Consider the following 8,972-nt stretch of genomic DNA (forward strand, 5'->3'; position numbering starts at 1 on the left):
AGTGGTGCTGAATCCTTGTTAAATTATTGTTACAAACACGAAATCATTTTTGAATACCCAGTAACTTCCACTTTCACCGGTTATAAGTTGTAGAGGTAAGAATCCTTGTTAAACTATCATTACAACCACGAAAATATCCTTGAATACCTCAATAACTTCCACTACAGCTTACTAAAAGTTGTAGAGGTAAGAATCCCCGTCAAATTATCAACATAATCACGAAAACACTCTTCACTACTTCAGTAACTTCCTCTGCCGCCGGTTAAAACTTGTGAAGACACCGAAATATCAAAGAATACACACCCTATGGTAACATGTGGACCGGTGTGGTGCGATAGGTCTGTCTCGTGTGCTGATGTTAGTAGTACTGTAAGAATAGGAAGTCATAAGGGAGGTGTTATTCTTTATTTCTTAACCCATTCACTGCTATTTGGCACATTTTCATTAATCACTAAGCACTCTGGGGCCTTTCTTTTTCGCTCTACAAGAATCCTCAAATACTGTACTGGTTAGAAATTACAAAAATATATTCTTTTTCATCCGTTTCTTTCTTGCATGTGCTTATAAAGTTTTCATACATTGGTTTTAGTGCTGTGAATTGTTGCATATCGCAGTGAAAGGGTATTAAGGCGTCTGTATAGCAAATAGTCACAGTTCATGAGTGTGCGTTGGCGGTTGGTGTGGGCGGCATGATGGAACACCTGTTGTATTGCCGCTAATTCATCTAAGTCAGGCGATACCTCAGTCGTGACGCGCCGGACCTCCGTCACGCACTCAAACGTCTCTGTCTCTCAAACACTACAGTACTCATTTCTCTCTCTTTATTCCTGTCCCTGTATGCTTTAATTCTCTCAGTCTTCTCACGTCTCTGCCTTTAAACGTAGAAGGCATTCCTGCTTTTCCATTATTACTGACAGAGCTGCATGTCTTATGAAGGAGTCTTGACTGCTGAGGGAGTCTTACGTGCATGATGGGATGATTGATGGAAAAGAAAAAAATTTCATACATAGATAGATGGATTGTTTATTGATCAGAAGTTCTTGATGTGCAATGTAAATACTGTTCAAACTGAAAAAAAAAAAAGATGTACAAGAAAAAGATACTTTGTAATTGTAGTCCACTGGAAAACACGGAATACTCGTACTGCCACTTGTAAGGCCTGACGGCTTCTTACAGCTTCCCATATTTTCTTTATGTTCTTAGGTGTTGTCATGGTTTAGAAGTCAAGTCACCAGCTGCACTTCGACTGTTGTTTGCGTTTTTCTTCATTCTCAAGTCCTTCGGTTTGCTGATAGTTACAAAACCTGACAACTGACAGATTCTTAGATTGAGGGAAGGCATACATAGGCCACGAGTACAGTATGTTACTTCTTATCATTCATAAACGCTTTGGTGCCTCATCTTTTAATGGGCTCTTGTGGAAGTTATGGAGACTTTCAGGAAACACCCACGAGAACCCGACCAATCATCTGTGTGGCCTTTGAAAATAATTCTTTTGGGAAAACGAGGCGTTTACCATCCTTTAAGTGAATGTCTATCTTTGTAGAGGAGGACAGACAGATCATTTTCAGGATTGGGAGAAGGATATAAAGATGAAATAAAAAAAAATAAAAAAAAGACGCTGGAGGGTGGAGAACGACAGCCAGACAGACAGACATTTTCCAGGGTTGGGGGAGGATATAAGGATTAAATTAAACGGAAAGAGACACTGGAAAATTCTATTGGGCGAAAGATGTCACAATCCTGTCGTAGGTGTTACAAGCATCCCCAGCCACGTCTTATGTAACATAGGAACACCGCACGGACCTACAACACAACACCAACCCATCACAGCGCTCATGAGAGGCTCTCGTGCATCACCATTAGGACTGTTTAATCAAGCATAGATAGGGTGTTGACCTACTGACCTCCATGTGACCTCGCCGTGGGGTATAAGGAGGTCACCACTTGTCAGAGTCTCCACATATAGGTCAGGGGACAGTGGTGGCTCAGTTCCCCGGCAGTCGACAACCCTCGCCACCCACTCAGGGACCCCCGCAGCGTGACGTCTTGGCTGCCGCTGCTGCTGCTGCTGCTGTTGTTATCCACACTCTTCTCCTTTGCCTGTTTCTTGTTCTTCTGAATTGCATTGTCACCTTCAGAGACGTCTTATCTTGCCTGTTTGTGCCGGGTTTTTAGTGGAAGTGAAGGACGAGTTAGGCGTGTTCTGTGATTCTAGTGGTAGTTTAAAAAGGATTCAGCAAAAAAAAACAAAAAAAAACATCCAAACTCGACTTATCATCTCTGTGGTTATTCAAATAACAATACAAGTCTCTCTCTCTCTCTCTCTCTCTCTCTCTCTCTCTCTCTCTCTCTCTCTCTCCTTTCTTAGTGATTATCATTTGTTAATCAATAATCTTTTCTTCCACTATTTTCCTTATGTGTATCTTTGTTGATTTCCTTGTATTTCTAGGTGATTAGTAATGATGATAATAATAATAATGATGATGATAATAATAATAAGAATAATAATGATAATAATAATAATAATAATAATAATAATAATAATAATAATAATAATAATAATAATAATAATAATAATAATAATTAGTAGTAGTAGTAGTAGTAGTAGTAGTAGTACTAGAAGAAGTAGTAGTAGTAGTAGTAGTAGTAGTAGTAGTAGTTATAGTGGTAACGTTCTTCCTCCTCCTCCTCCTCCTCCTCCTCCTCCTCCTCCAGGGCCTCGCAGTGGTGCCACTTTTTTCTTGACCCTGACCCACCACCACCACCACCACCACTGAGGCGTCACTTGGTTGTGATGCGCGTGTCTCTAGGGCGACTGCGATTCATCATTAGTATTATTGTTGTTAGTAATGGTTGGTATTATCATTGTTGTTGTTGTTGTTGTTGTTGTTGTTATTATGATTATCATCGTCATCATCATTACCACTATTATTATTATTATTCCCTCTTGCAGATCCAAGTGGAAGCTTAATGTGCTGTGTGGCAAGATTTAACTCACACCTACACATTGCAAGGGATAAAATACATACGCTTATCTTTTTTTTTTTTACTTCTGTTTTGTTCGTGTGTGACTTATCAATCAGCGTCTTAGGGGCTCAGTGACATTTATCTGATATCGCCTGATAGGTTCTCGTCCTAATCGACTTTTTACACGAGTTTTGAAGTTCCATCATTTTAGTCCACAGGGAATTTCTTGGTGTAGGATCATGCACTCGTCTTCAGCGTAAATCTCGGCTTTTTTTTTTTTTTTGCAGGTTTTGGTGAAAGTTGCCAGTGTTTTAAGAATGTTTTCGTGATTTTAGTGATAGTTCAGCAAAGAATTCGCATCATCAATAAGAAAAAAAAAAAAATCCATGAGAACCTGACTAACCCTTTTTTTTGATGTACGTAGGACCCACGTGCCACATCGCAGTTAGCCAGTGTTACATAATAGTTCTAGTAAACAAGAATGTAAAGAGACACTAGACAGTACCAGTATACAAAATATGATGCTTCGTTGATTTAGGAACATAAGAACATAAGAATATAAAAACATAAAACATACCTGCCTGTTTTCACCTATCATCCTCATCCATAAATTTATATAATCTTTTAAAACCCCCAAGTGACTCAGCACTAACAACTTGATGACAGAGTATTCCATTCATCTGCCATCTGCCCAAGTGCCTTCCCATCTTCTGTGAAGTCTAACCTTATCAAGCTTGAACCCATTATTTTTTGTCCTGTCTTGCTTACTGACCATGAGAATATTGCTTATGTCATCTTTGTTATATTCCCTACGTCATTAAAAGACCTCTGTCGAATAACGTCTTAATCTACACCTCTTCAGTAATATAATGAACTATTTGATAGATGGCAGCTAGTTTAGATAGATAGTAGATGATATCGACTGCTTGACAAATAGCGGATCATATAAACTACTTGATAGATAGTAAATGATATAGACCCATAGGTAGATAATAGATGACAAACTACCGAATACATAAGTAAAAGATCTTATGACAACGTAATTTTATTTTGTTTTTTAATTTTCAATCCTATAGCAGTGACAACCTATGTTGACATTCACACACACACACATACACACACACACACACACACAGGAAGAGGAGGCGGTGGGAGAGGAGGGGAAGGAGGAGGAGAAAGAGGAGGAGGAGGAGGAGGAGGAGGAGGAGGGGGAGAGCCTGTGACAAGAACCATAAGACCGTAGGAATATTTAACCTCACACTCATTCCTTCTCTTCGGGGAAAACAGGATGTGGCGTCGCTGTGATGTTGACAGTGAAGGCTAAAGGCCGGTTCACACGATCATGCTGCATGACAGGCAGCATGAAACAACTGCATGAAGCGGATGCATGATTAGAAAGAATGATCGTGTGAACCCCGTTTTTGGCATGACATGCAGCATGAACACGCGGCATGACGAATGAAGGGAAATCCTGTGAGCAAGGGGCGGAGCTGGCATGGCCTGAAGTATGGCATGACCGAGTGAACGTCAGTCATGCAAATTGCGTCATTCTTGCCAGTATTTGTGAACAGTACACAAGCTCTTATCTTTGATTAATATAGTTGTTTTCTTGTTTTTCAGTGCAATGGATAAGCAAAACGAAAAAGATAATACATTAGAATTTATTTCCATGTATAGAAATCATGAGTTCGACCCTAAAACAAGTAGGGTAGCACGTCGCTTAATTAATGAGGTTCTAGACGCTGCAGAAGGAGGAGAGCTTAGTAGCAATGTAAGCCTAAACTTTAATAATGTAACATTTAAGCCTTCAGATATTGTTCAAAATGTTTCAAACCAAGTTACGTCACCTCATGTTATGATACAATCCCAACAATACTCCAATTACAATGATGCCCCCCAAATCCGAGGGTCAACATCCATTAGTGAACCTCCCCTTACCCCAAATGTAGGCAATGATCCACAAAATTTAGGTTGTTATTTCGCGAATTTCACTCCTCTTTGAAGATGTTTTTCAGAAAAGACTTGTTTCATTTGTATTTATGATGATATACATGTCCGTGCTTAAAGGATATTTTTCTAAAAGTAGCTTTGCAGATTTATTATGTTTTTGCAACATGTACTTATTTACATCAATAATGTAAAGTGAAGGAACTCAATTTGGTTATTTTTGAAGGATACTTTTCTAAAAGTAGCATTGCAGATTTATTATGTTTTTGCAACATGTACTTATTTACATAAATAATGTATATTAAATGAAGTAAATTATGTTTTTGGTTAAAACGAAGTGTTTCACAGTGCCTTTACAGGAAATATATAAGGTATTTCTCATAAGCAATGACTAATCATTAATTCAAATGTTTATTGAAATAAACGTTGACTTACCTGTAAAAATTCACCTCTCAGGACGTGGAATATTGCGTTGCATGTTTCAGGGATGATTTCTGATAATGTTGAGGTGCCCATTCGTGAGGAGTATCGTAAATCTTTCAGAGAACGTCCTGTTGCCAGGAACCGTAGTGTCGCACTTAAACGTTCATGGGGAGTAATGGCTTCCCTCATGTTAGTATTTTCACGTTTGATATAAGGTGACACAAGTTCCAACAAATTGTTATAGGTACCTTCATCCATTCTGAGGTAGTTCCTCCAGTCGTCTGTCTCACACTGCAATTCATTCATTAAGTTTGTGTGCGAATGTTCTTTTCGGGCAATCCATGCCTTGACCCATCTCCTTTTCCGTTGGCGTGAAGAATTTTTTTTCTCTCTTAAAATTATTGCCAAACCAAGCGCAATTGCATCATCACGAGAAAGAGACATTGTGCCGCAACCACCGCTAGATCTTGCACTGAATGACGATAGGTGTGATTCGTCCGAACGCGCTTCATGCATCTACTTCATGCAGTTGTTTCATGCTGACTGTCATGCAGCATGATCGTGTGAACCGGCCTTAAGACACAGAGCAGAGGAGTAAAATAAAGGATAGGAAGGAGTGGCGAGTGGAGGCTCTTATGATGCAGGTTAAGAATACTTGAGGGGAAAAGCAATGGGGAGTGAAATGAAGAGCATGAATATATTAGAGAAAGGGGGAAAGAGGTGAAGGTTAGGAAGAGGAAAGGTAAGTAGGGAAGTGAGGATAGAATGAGGTTAAGGCGATTGCTACTACTACTACTACTACTACTACTACTACTACTACTACTACTACTATTCTTATACTATGTTTCTTTTGTAGAGGCAAGGTGTTCTTCATACACAATATGTCGTTCCTTTAGTTCATTGCTCAAGCTTATGTAGTACGATGCTGGGAAACGCGTGGAGAGGACCAACGTGTGTACTGTAGTAAGGATATAGTCTCTAACTGACTGAGAAGGCAGGTGTGAGTAGGGATGAAGTAAGTTTGGCGGCTGAGAGATGAGGTTGCTAATCTAATCCAGGTGTCAGCTCTTCTGTGTGTGTGTGTGTGTGTGTGTGTGTGTGTGTGTGTGTGTGTGTGTGTGTGTGTGTGTGTGTGTGTGTGTGTTTCAGACGAAGAGTTGCAAGAACACTTCTCAAAACTATCTGAAGGAAATGATAATGAAAGCTTGAACGAGGTCCTTGAGAAATACTGTGTAAATATACCATTGTTAGATAATAATATAACTGTTTATGAAATACAGCAGGGAATAAGTAACTCAAAGCTGGGTAAAGCAAGTGGGCTTGACGGTGTTTGTCCCACGATAATAGAAACTTTGTCTGTCAACTGGATAATCACTCTAGCTTCTTTGTTTAATGTAGTTTTCACAGCAGGTTCCTACTCAACCTCTTGAGCCATGACTAAAATGTTTACCGTATTTAAAAGTGGATCGAGGAAAAATTGAAAGAATTATCGCCCAATAATAGTGAATAATGGATTCACTAGCTAAATTGTACGACATGATTATATATGACCGTTTAAATCTGTGGTACACTCCGTTTAGAGAACAAGCGGGCAACCAAAAAGAATGGGATTGTGTGGAACACATAGTCGCACTGCGTTTAATTACAGATTAGTGTAGACGCATGAAACTGTTATTGTATGTGTCATTTGTAGACTTCTGCGTATGATCACGTTCCAAGGCGAAGGTTGTTTATGATGTTACGTGGGTTAGGGTGCGGCGCGGTGATGCTGATGGCGCTAATAGCCACGTACTCTTTGACTCGCAGCGTCATCACTGCCACGATAGTTATAAGGCAAGGGTTGCCTACCTCATGCCTGCTCTTTGTACTGTTGGTAAATGATCTTATAGGTTTAATCAAGGGCAGGTGTGGCTGAGATGGGATCCTTCAATGGTTGTATGTATTAATGTATATGGATGATATGGTGCTTCTGTCTACTACAAGGGAAGGCATGATGACTAAGTTAAGGTTGCTGCAGGATTGGTGCATTAGCAATGGTATCAACGTGAATGCAAATAAGACAAATTTTTTCGCTATTAATGATACTGTACGATATCGTATGCCTTTTATTTTGGATTATTTTAATGTAGAGTGGTGTGGCAAATGCACGTATTTAGGAAGCCCTTTCACTTGCGATGGCAAACCATCATCAGCTGTCTTTGAATACGCGGGGATGAAAACATGCCATTTGTTGAAATTTATATCCTTTGTTAATAAGAACAGAAGTATCCCGTTTTATACAAAGAAACATATTTTTGGTGCGGCATTAGCTACTTTTATTTTATTCGGTTGTGAATCTTGGTTGTTTTCTGATTTAAGACCTATTGTCGAAATATACATTATGGGTATCAAAGCACTGTTTGGAGTTAGGATGACAACGTGTAATGAGATGTGCTACATGGAGCTTGGCTACGTGCCCTTGTGCTGGTGTGGGGACACACGCCCACACCCTTGCCGCCTATATACCTTGGCGCGCCTTCCCCCCCTTGGGAATTGATGGACCCGGCCAATCTCGCCTTTGTCCCCTACCTGATCCAGCCTGGCCACCTCGCTTATCACCGCGTGGGAGTGAGGTCAACCCTCATCCCATTGTCCCCGGACGCCATCCCCGTCCGTGACCGGTTTAATACAGAAATCATCACAGTAAAATTTTTACTATCGTCTATCATTTTAATGTTTGGTATTTTCCTGGTTATTCCCGCCAATACTTGGTCAAGATTATATTATTAGATAGGGTTATAACGTTTTGTTTTTATGGTCCTTCAAAATTAGGGTTATAATTTTAATCAACTATTTTAGTTGATTGATTTTTTTTACTTCTAACTTTTATCAATACCTTTCTTAATCCTGTTTGAAATTTAATTGTTTTATTAATGATCAAAGTATTAAATATTTAATTATACATAAATTTATAGAAGGTGTTCACTGCTGTATTTCATTAGAACTGATATTATGTATAAGGTATGTATCATGTATTGTGTATGCATTATGTATTATGTATGTGTTATGTATTACGTATATAGGTATTATGTGTTTATTTGATTAAATTAAATGGACCACGATAGTTCTTTCACGCCATGCATATGTTAAACTATGTTACTTTATAATAATAATTATTCAGTTATGTAAATCTGAACTTGTGGTCAATAAACTTATCAATATTATTATTATTATTATTATTATTATTATTATTATTATTATTATTATTATTATTATTATTATTATTGTTATACTGTGTGTGTGTGTGTCCCGGAGAGAGAGAGAGAGAGAGAGAGAGAGAGAGAGAGAGAGAGAGAGAGAGAGAGAGAGAGAGAGAGAGAGAGAGCAGGGACGGCCTGCTCAGAGGAAAAATCGAGATTAAGACATAGAAAGTGATTACACAGATTAATATAGATGGAAGAGGACGTGACCGAAGACGAGATTAACTCACTGAGCAACACGACGTTTTGAAAAAAAAAATTTTTTGACTCTAAGTTGATTTTTGCTGTAATGAAGGCGTTAAAAAATATCCTCTTGCTATTCATGAACTTTAATTATATTTCCGTTAACTCCTCTCATTATTAATAATAGGTTAATTTTTGAAGCTCAGAAAG

At 38.8% G+C, this 8,972-nt stretch overlaps 1 long non-coding RNA gene across 1 annotated transcript in view; it reads left to right on the forward strand.

Annotated features, from left to right (window-relative positions):
* The window catches only part of LOC135099846 (uncharacterized), a 9,230-nt gene extending 687 nt beyond the window's left edge, over nt 1-8,543 (forward strand). Inside the window, exons 2-3 of the long non-coding RNA XR_010268400.1 lie at nt 2,719-2,855; nt 2,957-8,543. This is a non-coding gene — a long non-coding RNA (uncharacterized LOC135099846). The remainder of the gene's footprint in view (nt 1-2,718; nt 2,856-2,956) is intronic.
* Nucleotides 8,544-8,972: the final 429 nt, after the last annotated feature.

Source organism: Scylla paramamosain, chromosome 4 (genome assembly GCF_035594125.1).
Source record: "Scylla paramamosain isolate STU-SP2022 chromosome 4, ASM3559412v1, whole genome shotgun sequence".
NCBI lineage: Eukaryota > Metazoa > Arthropoda > Malacostraca > Decapoda > Portunidae > Scylla > Scylla paramamosain.